The sequence below is a fragment of the Chelonia mydas genome, chromosome 2 (assembly GCF_015237465.2).
Source record: "Chelonia mydas isolate rCheMyd1 chromosome 2, rCheMyd1.pri.v2, whole genome shotgun sequence".
In the NCBI taxonomy this organism is placed as follows: Eukaryota; Metazoa; Chordata; order Testudines; family Cheloniidae; genus Chelonia; species Chelonia mydas.
In genome coordinates, this window is record NC_057850.1 from 183,564,848 (window position 1) to 183,577,423 (window position 12,576).

The 12,576-nt window shown below is 44.4% G+C and overlaps 1 pseudogene; it reads right to left on the reverse strand.

Annotated features, from left to right (window-relative positions):
- Nucleotides 1–1,384: 1,384 nt before the first annotated feature.
- On the reverse strand, nt 1,385–2,588 carry LOC102930061 (annotated as a pseudogene).
- Between the last annotated feature and the right edge of the window lie 9,988 nt (nt 2,589–12,576).

Below are 12,576 nucleotides of genomic sequence, written 5' to 3' on the forward strand. Positions count from 1 at the left end.
CCCCTTCAGGTTTCCTATTTTTGACCCTTTATTTAATAACCCCTGCGATTTTTTCCATTGTCCCCCGTAATTACTTGAGTTTCCAGGCTCTGTGGATCCTCCCCATAGACTGGGGGAGGGTCCGTTAGCCGTGGGTGGGCTTGTGCCTGCCCACCTCCCTGGAACCCAATAGGATATGGTTCTGTGATTCCCTCAGAGTTCTCCCACAGCCGCCTCAGCTGTCGGGAGCGGCATCCTCAACAGCTCTGTGAGCTCTCCGTGCTGAGGAATGTCAAAGCAAAAGCAGCACAGCAGTCCCCCCAGCTCCTCGCAGCAGCAGTCTGCCTGCGGCTGTGTTCCTAGTGCAGGGGAGAAGAGAAGGATTGCACCCTAATGATTTGCTCTTTGCTGCTGAAGCTGAGGAGCAGGCTCAGCTGTCAGAACTTCCTGGAGCTTTGAAAGGGGAGGGGTGCATGTCTGCAGCCAGGTGCAGGGCAGTTGAGTTCAAAACAGTGAGCAGAGCGGGCACAGCAGGCATTGTGGGATACTGCGGGAGGCCAGTTATGTCGACATAATGAACGGCAGCATCTACACTGGCGCTTTGTCACTTTAACTTTGCTGCAAAAAGTTCTTTGCCTCTTGTCAGGGTGGTTTTATTTTGTCGGCAAAGCGGCCAAAAATAGCTTTGTAGTGTGTACACCTCCACTGTTTTGTCGGCAAAAGCTGCCTTTTGCTGACAAAATTGTGTCCTGCAGACAAGGCCTAAGGAGGCATCGAGGGCAGGCAGGGCAATGGTGGGGGCAAGGAGTGGAGCATGGAGAGGGATGTAGGACAACAGACACGTCTCCATGTTAAATTGTAAATGCTTAGTACTTTCTAGATATAAAACTTTAAGGGCCAGATTCTCTGGTTGGCTAAAGTCACTTTATACCTCCTAAGCAGCACCAAGAGATCGTACAGTGGTCAAAATTGGCTTGTGGGAGAATCCAGCCTGTTCCCCAGTGCTAGACAATATTTCCTCACTCACTTGCACCCCCCTTGATTTTGAAAACCACCAAAACTGATATTTGCTCCTGAAAATATGAAAAAAAAAGTGTTTTCAAAGGTCAAAGTGCCAAATTCCTCCTCAAGCTTCTTGGTGCACAGGGTCTGCACCAGCTGCAACATCTTTTAGCATAGCCCAGCAGCTCCACACCCAGCAGGTTTCATTTCTCTGTGGGCTGGTGTGGGGGAGGGTTCTGGTCCATGACTCCACTTCCTCTCCACTCCCTTTGTGGCTTTGTGCATTCCTTTGGTGTCCGTGTAAGAAGCAATCCCTGCCCTTTCCCAGAGATCAGAGCTGAAGCCCCTTTTCCTCAAAGACAATAAGAAATATGCAATATATGTAGATTTTCAAACAATGATTTTATAAATAACTTTTAGGAACAGGTAAAGATAAAGAAGCAAAATAACCGTAGCAGAAGAATTCACAGCACAATAAAAATGGAAATGGAGAACTCAGTTTAACTGAAATAGACATTTCACTATAACACTTCATTATGATAAAAATCAGCCTGACTGCCTTATATTTTTTCTCCTTACCACATCTCAGTAATGTCTTTATAATCTGTGCATAGCAGATGATCATAATGACCAGTGGAATGACAAGTCCCAGGAGGTTCATCTTTAAAATCAGGAATTGCCTCCATTTTGTTTCATGGCCTGATGGATTATGAGACCTGTAGGTCCAATAAACGCTTTCCTTTTGAACAGTGTGAAATATTAAACCTGGAAGAGAGGCTAATATTGCAACACCCCAAATGACAACACTTGTGAGGATGCCATAGGTAATTGTCCTAGCTTTTATAATAAACGCTGCATGGACAATTGCCAGATATCTGTCTATTATCAAAAGTATTTTGGAAAAGTTTCCACTGCAGAAGCCAGCATAATAGACCCCTGAAAGAATTTCCAAGATCCCACTCATGTGCTGCATAGTAAGCCCAAAATGGCAGGAAAAGAATAAAGAGTAAATTGGAATTTGCCAGATTAGCAGATAGATGTCAGTCATGCTTCTCAGCCTCTTGTGTTTTATCAGGATCAGCACAACTAGAACATTGCCCACCAGGCCAAATATCAGCACCAAGGAGTAAATAGGTGGCAGAAACAGGGATGCAAATTGTTTGACATCATTTGTACATGGTGTTGCATGATCATGACTGTAGTTCTGTGTTGTTGTCAGTATCCATCTCTTCTTCACTGAGAAACTGCTGATCTTTCACTCGCCTGAGGATGAAGAAATGGATGGTTCTTTACAGGATACTGTGTGTTATCAGTGTGAAAGACAGGATATACACACTATCCTGTGAAATCATATGGTTGTGAAAGACATTAAAATGTACTGTGTATGTTGAGTTTCAGCTTAGAATACCTTTTGCTGTAAACAGTAGAACAACTGCTGGTATCAAGATGTGAAAAATACTGCAGATGACACTAGCAAAGAATCTAGAGAGTTAACAGGGTGAGTTCTGTGCAGTTCCTCCGGTATTAACTTCCTTGCCTGGGGAGCACCAGACATATTCGAGTGGACTGCTCACCTTCAGGCAGACAACCAAGCCCTGTAGGCCCATGTCGTTCATCTGACCTTGGAGAACCAGCTATTGCAGGAGCAAGTAACACTGTTGTAAGAGCCTCCCCCGTACTTTGGTCTTGACTGGAACGTGCCCGGATCCCTGCCAAAGGGCTCCCCAGTTGCAGCTGCCAATCCAATTGCACATTCCTGGCACACCCCACCAAATTCCCATCCTACCGGCCCTCCTTGCCTTGGGCACAGCTGGAATGCCTATAGCATCATGACCTTTATGCCAAGCTTGAGAAATGTGCCTTCGATCAGGCCTCCATGGAGTTCTGGGCCTTCATCTTATCTCCAGAAGGGATCCAGATGGACCCATGCAAGGTCCAAGCCATCCAGGACTGGCTGATTCCCTATGTGGTACGTGACCTGCAACGCTTCCTGGGGTTCGACAATGTCTATTGATGGTTTATCCTGATTTTTTTCAAAACAGATCAAACCCCACACAGCTCTCCTTCAGAAAAATGCCCAATGCCATTGGTCTCTCAAGGCCCAGCATGCAGGCAAACAGCTAAAGCTCGCCTTTACTACAGCACAATATTGGCTCACTCCAATGTCACACAAGCCTTTACTATAGAAGCTGATTTTCCAGTGCAGTGATCAGGGCTGTCCTCTCCCAGTGACTTGGTCCCAAGCAATCGCATGGGCTAACACTCATTACTCAAGGAAGTTCACCCTCACAGAGTTAAATTGCAAAATACTTGACAAAGAACTCCTGGCAATAAAAACCGCCTTTGCAGAATGATGTCACTGCCTGGAAGGAGCTCCTCACCTGGTCCAGGTATTCACTGACCATAAAAATCTGGAATATCTACATAAAGCAAAGGACTTAATCCAACAGCAGCTTTGGTGGGACCTACACAATTGGATTTCCTTATCACATACCACCCTGAATCCCAAAATGGCAAGGTAGATGCCCTGTCCTATGGTACTAACCTGCCAGGACCCAACTCCCATTCTTAAATCCCGTAACTTTCTCAGTGCAGCTCATCACCAGGATATACTAAGTTTAATACCCTTTGCCTCTGCTTCAGGAAATCTGCCTGACGAACAAACTGTTATCAACAAGCAACTGCATGACTCCTGGAAAGGGATCATGTATGTAAGGGAATGCATCTATGTTACCACAGGACCCACAAGAGTTGCAGTCCTACAACTATGCCATGATTTTTCCCTAGCAGAATACCTGGGGCAAGATGGAGTTTTGATTTCTTGGCCCTTTTAAAATTCTGCAGAAGGTTAATGCAGTCACTTCTGAACTACAACTCCCTCACTCTCTGAAGGGTCACCTGGTGTTTCATGTACCACTTTTGAAACCTACACAGAAATCCCTTCTCCTCACATGACCCAGCCACCTCTGCCACTGGTACAGGTCCACGGTCACAAGGAATATCTAATGCAGGGCTCCTTGTGTAAGAACAAGTCATTTGACTCTGAATGGATGCGTTAGCTAATCAGATGTGGATAAGTTGTTTCTGTTACAACTGTTTTGTTCATGTATGTCCAGTATTTTTACTCCTGGATTAGACAGTCTAATTTAGCAGGGAAATCATGTAAAGTATAGAGGCAAACCCAGTGTGCTCCCAATTTTTCTTTGCAATGACCATGTAGAGGTCTACAAAGAAATCAAGACCCAAAAGAGTAGTTAAAAGCCACCCCCGCCAAAGAGTGCAAAGGAAACGCAGCAGCTCTATCTGTAACTCGACCCCAGAGCTTATGGAAAAGCTTACCAACAAGTTTAGTTTGCATCCCTTGAGATACACTTGGGTTCACCTGAAACCTTAAAAGCAAAGTAAATACTGGCATGGTTTGTCAGTTGCTTAAACAAACTCCTCTTCGTTCCACTGTTTTTAGGGGGCCCATTTTCTAGCTTTTCAGGCGTGCTGTTAAGTACCTACACAGTGCTCATCAAGGTGGTATCTGAGAGCCAGCTGGCCGCTCCCTCAACCCAGTTCATTGAGGGAGCTGCCATGTAAGTCTGTTCCCTACAAATCCATTCTCTGGCACTTTCTCACTGTGAGATGAGGGAGTCTCTAATACTTAGGTACAGTCGATGGCAATGTTGAAGAGGATTGCAGACATGACATACCTCTGACGTACTCCTGTTTTGACTTAAAAACTGCACTCACTGTGATCAACACGACATGTAAAGTTGAAATAGAAGCTTTTGGTAACTTTGATTATACGGAAAGGAATTCCATATGTCCACAGAATGCACCATAGGCTGGTCCATCACCAGAGTAGCAATAAGATGGACACCAGAAGGCAAGTGAAAATGAGGCCACCCAAAAACAACATGGCGAAGAGCTGTGGAAGCCAACCTGAAAAATCTGGGGCACAGCTGGGGAATCATTGAAAGACTTGCCAGAAACATACATGAGTGGAGGAGCTTTGTCACTGCCCTAAATGCCAGAGGCGTAATAGGAACATGATGATGATGATGATATGAGGCCTGATTATTGAGTACACTGTTCTGCTCCTTTTGAAATCAGTGGTAGAAATTCCATTGATTTCAGTGTGGCAGAATCAGGTTTAAATGACTACCATGCTGGTTGGGATCCCTTTTGAAACTGCTGAGTGAGCAGGCTTAACTTCTCCTCATGGATGCTGGCTCCTCTTCTGTCAGCTTCTGTGTTCTTTGGTGAAATTTAGCCTTATGCAGAGGCCCAGCAGGCCCTTATGGCTTATGTGCAGGAAAGAGAGAGAAAATGAGAGACATTTGGATGAAGAAACAGTGGTCTGCTTTAGAGAACTTCACCATTTTAAGGTTAAACAGTATTTCTGAGGTGAAAATGCTTTGTTTTAAAGAGGTTTATTGTAAACAAAGTTTTAAAGTTTTCTACTGTAACAAGTTTATCCTTAAAGTATACTTGAAGTCCCTCAGGGTATGTCTACATTGCAGCTGGGAGTGAGTCTCTCAGGGTGGGTAGACAGACTTGCACTAATAGGCCTGAAACTAGTGGGCTAAAAATAACACTATGAGCACTCTGCCTTGGGTGGAAGCTCGGGGGCTCAAGCCTGCCCAGCTGTCTAGACTTCAGAGTCCACATAGCTGTTTTTAGTACAGTAAGTCAAGGCCCACTAGCATGAGTCCATCTACCTGGGCTGGGAAGCTTGTTCCCAGCTGCAATGTAGACATTTTGTTAAGGACCAGGGCCAGCAGTTCTGAACAGCCCTGAGACTGCTGGCTCCATTCAGCCCTGGGACTGAAGAGCTACAGACAGTTTCTGGTCCCCAAATAAGCCTCATGGAACTGGGTACAACTGGGGATTGAGGCTAGAATTACTTTATTATTATAAAGTGTTGTTAGACACAAAGGGTATGACTGCATTGCGATTAAAAAAACCCTGTAGCACTGAATCTCAGAGCCCAGGTCAGCTAACTTGGGCTCCAGGGCTAAAAATTGCAGTGTAGACATTCAGGCTCAGACTGAAGCCTGGCTGAGAGTGGAGGGTCTCAGAGCCCAGCCGCTAGCCTGAGCATCTACATTGCAACTGTATAGAACCACAGCCTGATCCCCATGAGCCTGAGTCAGCTGGGCCAGGCCAGCGCTGGCCATGCCCACAGGTCTTTTATTGCAGTGTAGACATATCCCCAGTCCTCAAAGTTACTTAAGCTCCTAACTCTCTCATTGAGTGCCTAAATATCTTTGGGGATCTGGGCCTACAGCTCTCTGATGTGGACAGGCATAGCATGCAGAATCAACCAGGAAACTTGCTAACTGATAAAGTGATTGATTTTGAAATATTTTATATCAGTGTAAAAACATAGAGAGGGTAATTAACAAAGTGTTGAACTCTATGATGATATGGTGTGACAGAATATACCCATGTTCACACTCTCCATGCTATTGTAGTAATTTTATACAAGGCATGTCTTGTAAGGTATCATTTGAAAACTCATAATTTCATAATTTGTTGGTCAGTATTGTCTTGGTAAAATATGTGTAGCAACATAGTATGTAAAGTTATAAGATTTTCCTGTATGATATTAACACATGTTCCAAATCCCACAGCCCTGCCCAAACAGAAGTTGTCAAACCGATCTGTCCTAAACAAAGGAATGTGTACTCTGCTTAATATGCATTTAAGCAGTAAACAGAGTCATCAAGCAGGATGGGAAGACAAAGGGAGTTCAAACAGCTGAAAAAAATAGCAGGGAATATTCTTCCATATAGACTTTGTCTTCTAGTGCCCACCTGGAAATATTTTTTAAGAAGGGGTCTGAAACTATAAAGGAGGGACAAACACCCCAATGGACCAGTCTCTCTCTCCCTACCCATCACAATCACTGCTCCTGAAGAGAAAAGGAAGCATTCGTTGTACTCTGGGGAATTGGTCTTGTCCCATAGTTTGGGCAATAAGACTTCTGAAAGCATGTGGTGAGAAACTTTGCTTGAAGATGTAATTTGTTGTTAGGCATTAGTAAGCATTCTATTTCTTCTAAGCATTTCTGACTTATGCCTCATTACTTGTACTCACTTAAAATCTCTCTCTTCATAGTTAATAAACTTGTTATACTGTTTTATCTTATCCAGTGTGTTAAAATTGAAGTGTTTGAATAGCTATTTGAGACAACAAGATGGCATATTATTCTCTTAAAGGAACAACATATGTAAAATATTTGGACTTCCTAGGAGAGGGCTGGGCAGTATAGAACATACATTTCTGGAGGAAATAAGGGACTGGAGGTGTGTTGTGATCACCCTGCACTATAACTAAGGCTGGTAAGAGTCAGAGTGTAACTCAAGTGTGCTGGCAGGCTGCAGTTACAGAGAGTCACTCAAGGGGTAGCTTACATGCTGGAAGACAGTTTGTGTGTGGCCCAGGTGGAAGCTGCTTTGGCAAGGAATTGTAAGGCACCCAAGGCTGCAGGGCAGGGATGACACAGCCCACCACAGGACTGGACGCTGGTATGTCACATGTGGGTATTACCTGTTGGGGCCCATAACTCTGAGAAGTTTGGCCAAATGAGAAAGCAATGAGGCCCCAGTCTGGAGAAGACAAGGATTAATTGACAGAACCTGTGAGCAGCTGGAGCTCACTTGTTTCTTAGAGTGTTGAACTGTAACTGCCCCATGTGGACGCTGCTGGCAAGAATGAAAAGGTTCAGAGTTACGTTAACATGAACTAGGAGTCTTTTCATCTGAGCCAGCAGCATCCACAGAGGGCAATTACACTGTAACACACTGGTGCACTTTGCATTTCACATCCCTGTAGGCAGCACTGCAAGGCAGTGTAGACATAGGACTGGTCTACGCTACAAAGTTATATTGGCTTAACGACATCGCTGTGGGCTGTGAAAAATGTTATGTTCTGTGAAGTGTAATTAAGCCAAGCTAAGCACGGTGTAGACACCACTAGCTGACAGAAGAATTCTTCCATCATGCTAGCAACTACCTCTTGCAGAGGTGGATTAACTACAGCAGTGGAAGAATGGTTCTGTTGACATAGCTATGTGGTTCTGTGAGGTTGTGCTCTGACAATAACAGAAACTCTTTTTGTAGGTGTACACTGCGTCTACACTAGGAAGCTATGCTGGCATGGTTATGCTGCCATAGACTTACCAGAAATACCCTCTAGTCTACACATACCCTAAGTCATAATTCCTTTTTTTTCCTTTTTTTCTCAGACTGAGGAGAGAACAGGCTGAGATGGTCATATTCATCATCAGTCTTGTATTGTATTATGAGGCATTTTAATTTATAGCACAGACATCTTAGCCCAGAGCCTCAAAGGTACTTAGGTGTCTAACTCCCATTGGGAGTTAAGAGCCTAAATTTCTTCAAGGATCTGGGATCTAGAACACAGAACCGGTGCCTATAGTTGTATTCTTCAACAGGGTGCAATGGCTGCAATGGAGGACCTTGGCCAATGCATAGAATGCAAGGTGGGATCCCAGCTTGCAAGACTTGTAGGGGCTTTGACTTCTGACTGGGGAAAAGGAGGACCAGCAGTTGCTAAGGAGGAAGGAAATCCAGAGCTGCCATGAGGCCTGAGAGAGTTAAGTGCAGGAAAACTGACCTTCAGATTGCTGCACCAGTTCAGCAGTGACAACCCAAGGAGCAGATTGGTTCTCAACTGAATTCAGGCAGTTGGGGGTATGCACACTAGAGGCTGTGCTTTGCGGGAGGAAGGGATCCCAGATACTGTGGCCCAGATCCTCAAAGAAATTTAGGTGGATTAATCCCTTTGAGGACCAGGGTCTGTATGATTTTAGGTTTGATACTGTTTTTTCCGTTATGGTTTCAAGAAAACAAATAGGCTGGAGGATTTCTTCAGAAACATTCCTCAGATCACTAAAATGTACACCCAGATTCAATTCTGAGCAAATTACTTAACAACACTGGTGAGTAAGCAAAAGGGAAATGTGGTAACTTCACAGAAAAAAGAGGTGGACAGAAACAGCCAGCTATAAATAGGCTTATACCAGTGGCTGGTGTGGCTTATACCCTGTAGTTCAGCAGAGCTATCTTGGGATCTTTGTTAACCATTAATTATCTCCACCAAACCATGCCTTTGTGGGTGGTGGGGCCTGGGAACAATATGTCAGAAATCATCCAGATTCTCAAAAGTTTGCAATGTAGACCTGGCAAATTGTGACCAGTTGACCATTTCTTCTGAATGCCTGTATGAGAGAACACATTTAACTGTTCTGTAACTTGTTGATTTGTGAGTTTAGGGAAAAGTAAAATTTCTACAAGTTTAAAACTAGTCAGCGACTACCAGAGAGACAGGTCCCTTCTCTTCACATCTAGAGACTCATGGTTCCACTTTGTGTTCTAGGTTCTGCCCTGTGCTGATTCATCACACTGCCATTCAGGCTCACTCTCGGCCTCTATCCAACACCATGCATCCTTTTCTCTATGTCACACTGTAAAGGGCTGTGGAGATACAGGAAAACTGGGCTAATCCTGTCTGATACATTCAGGTACAGTTAACAGTTGTGGATCTGCACTAGTGGCCATTTTAATCACTTTTCACTTTTGTGGTGAGGCTGGCAAACCTCTCAAAAGGTTACTGTGGGCAAGCAGTCCTTCAAAACAGGAGAAGCCCTGACAAATCAGGGAGGAAAAGATACTCTTTAGGGTTTACCCAGACTCAGTCCCAAAACTCTCCCCCTATTGAGATGAGGCAAGTGGATTTCGGACCTTGGAGTTAAACAGTAAGTCTCATTGGTTCAGAAGGATCCTCTACAGGCAGCTAGATTCCACTGTGTGGCTTTTTGGCTGCTAGAAGTGGTTGGAGAGTCAACAACGGATGATCTCTACCTCCTATTTTACATGTTCCTGGCTGGTTTTCTGGGAGGCTAATGGGCTCTAGTTCTGATCCCTGCCCATTAACCCTTTCCTCCCAGCCCCAAACCCTAGGCTTGTTGGCCCAGGCCCTGGACAGGCAGTATACCCTGTCAGGCAGCTAGATGTGTTCTGTATGATCCTGAGCATCTAGAGAATCTGAGGGACTCTTCAGAGACCACCACTAAGGACTTTTCTGATGCATATGCTTTAATGGCTTTAAGGCTCAATCATGAGAAATCTCTAACACCTGGTTCTGGACTCTCTAAATGGTATGAGTGACTTGTAGTCTGTCCTTGACATCGTCAAGAACCTGCAAATGTCTTGTGGCCTCATTAGAGAAACAAGATTTTCAAACATGACTAGTGGGGGGTTTTTGGTGGGGGAGGGGGAAAATGCCAGTCTGAGACATCTGTAAAGGGGCATGAATTCAGCGAGTGCTGTGCACCCTCTTTCTGAAAATTCAGCCCCTTGCTTTTGGACATGACAAAACAGAGGCACCCAAACCCATTTGTGACACAGTGCTGCGCAACACAGCACTCTGACCACTGCAACTCCAGTTAGCTGCCCTGGAGCACACCTGAATATGGGAATTGCACTCAGTTGATGGACTGGGATGGGCCGGAGAGAGTTAAAAGGCTAATTAACTCATTAGCCCAGAGGGTACAAAAGGCATAAGATCGGCCATCCTGGGTCAGATCAAAGGTCCATCTAGCCCAGTACCCTGTCTTCCGACAGCAGCCAATGCCAGGTGCCTCAAAGGGAATGAACAGAACAGGCAATCATCACGTGATCCATCCCCTGTCACCCATTCCCAGCTTCTGGCAAACAGTGGCTAGGGACACCATCCCTGTCCATCCTGGCTAATAGCCACTGATGGACCTATGCTCCATGAATTTATCTAGTTCTTTTTTTTAACCCTGTTACAGTGTTACAGTCTTGGCCTTCACAACATCCTCTGGCAAAGAGTTCCACAGGTTGACTCTGCGTTGTGTGAAGAAATACTTCCTTTTGTTTGTTCTAAACCTGCTGCCTATTAATTTCATTTGGTGACCCCTAGTTCTTGTGTTATGAGAAGGAGTAAATAGCACTTCCTTATTTACTTTCTCCACACCAGTCATGACTTTATAGACCTCTATCGTGTCCCTCCCTTTTCTGAACCTTTTCCAATGCCATTATATCTTTTATGAGATGAGGCGACCATATCTGCACACAGTATTCAAAATGTGGGTGTACCATGGATTTATATAGAGACAATATGATATTTTCTGTCTGATTATCTATCCCTTTTTAAATGATTCCCAACATTCTGTTTGCTTTTTTTTGCCCGCCACTGCACATTGAGTGGATGTTTTCAGAGAACTCTCCACAATGACCCTCCAAGATCTCCTTCTTGAGTGGTAACAGCTAATTTAGACCCCATCATTTTATATGTATAGTTGGGAGTATGTTTTCCAATGTGCATTACTTTGCATTTATCAACACTGAATTTCATCTGCCATTTTGTTGCCCGATCACCTAGTTTTGTGAAGAGGTACGAAGGGATCTCAGAGTCTGCCTGGGACTTAACTATCTTGAATGGTTTTGTATCGTCTGCAAATTTTGCCACCTCACTGTTTACCCCTTGTTCCAGATCATTTATGAATATGTTTTCATAGATTCATAGATATTTAGGTCAGAAGGGACCATTATGATCATCTAGTCTGACCTCCTGCACAACGCAGGCCACAGAATTTCACCCACCACTCCCACAAAAAAACCTCACACCTATATCTGTGCTATTGAAGTCCTCAAATTGTAGTTTAAAGACCTCAAGGAGCAGAGAATCCTCCAGCAAGTGATCCGTGCCCCATGCTACAGAGGAAGGCGAAAAACCTCCAGGGCCTTCCAATCTGCCCAGGAGGAAAATTCCTTCCCGACCCCAAATATGGCGATCAGCTAAACCCTGAGCATATGGGCAAGATTCATCAGCCAGATACTACAGAAAATTCTTTCCCGGGTAACTTGGATCTTACCCCATCTAAAACCCATCACAGGCCATTGGGCCTATTTACCATGAATATTTAATTACCAAAGCCATGTTATCCCATCATACCATCTCCTCCATAAACTTATCGAGTTTAATCTTAAAGCAAGATAGATCTTTTGCCCCCACTACTTCCCTCGGAAGGCTATTCCAAAACTTCACTCCTCTGATGGTTAGAAACCTTCGTCTAATTTCTAATCTAAATTTCCTAGTGGCCAGTTTATATCCATTTGTTCTTGTGTCCACATTGGTACTGAGTTTAAATAATTCCTCTCCCTCTCTGGTATTTATCCCTCTGATATATTTATAGAGAGCAATCATATCTCCCCTCAACCTTCTTTTAGTTAGGCTAAACAAGCCAAGCTCCCTGAGTCTCCTTTCATAAGACAAGTTTTCCATTCCTCGGATCATCCTAGTAGCCCTTCTCTGTACCTGTTCCAGTTTGAATTCATCCTTCTTAAACATGGGAGACCAGAACTGCACACAGTACTCCAGGTGAGGTCTCACCAGTGCCTTATATAACGGTACTAAGACCTCCTTATCCCTACTGGAAATACCTCTCCTGATGCATCCCAAGACGACATTAGCTTTTTTCACAGCCATATCACATTGGCAGCTCATAGTCATCCTATGATCAACCAATACTCCAAGGTCCTTTTCCTCCTC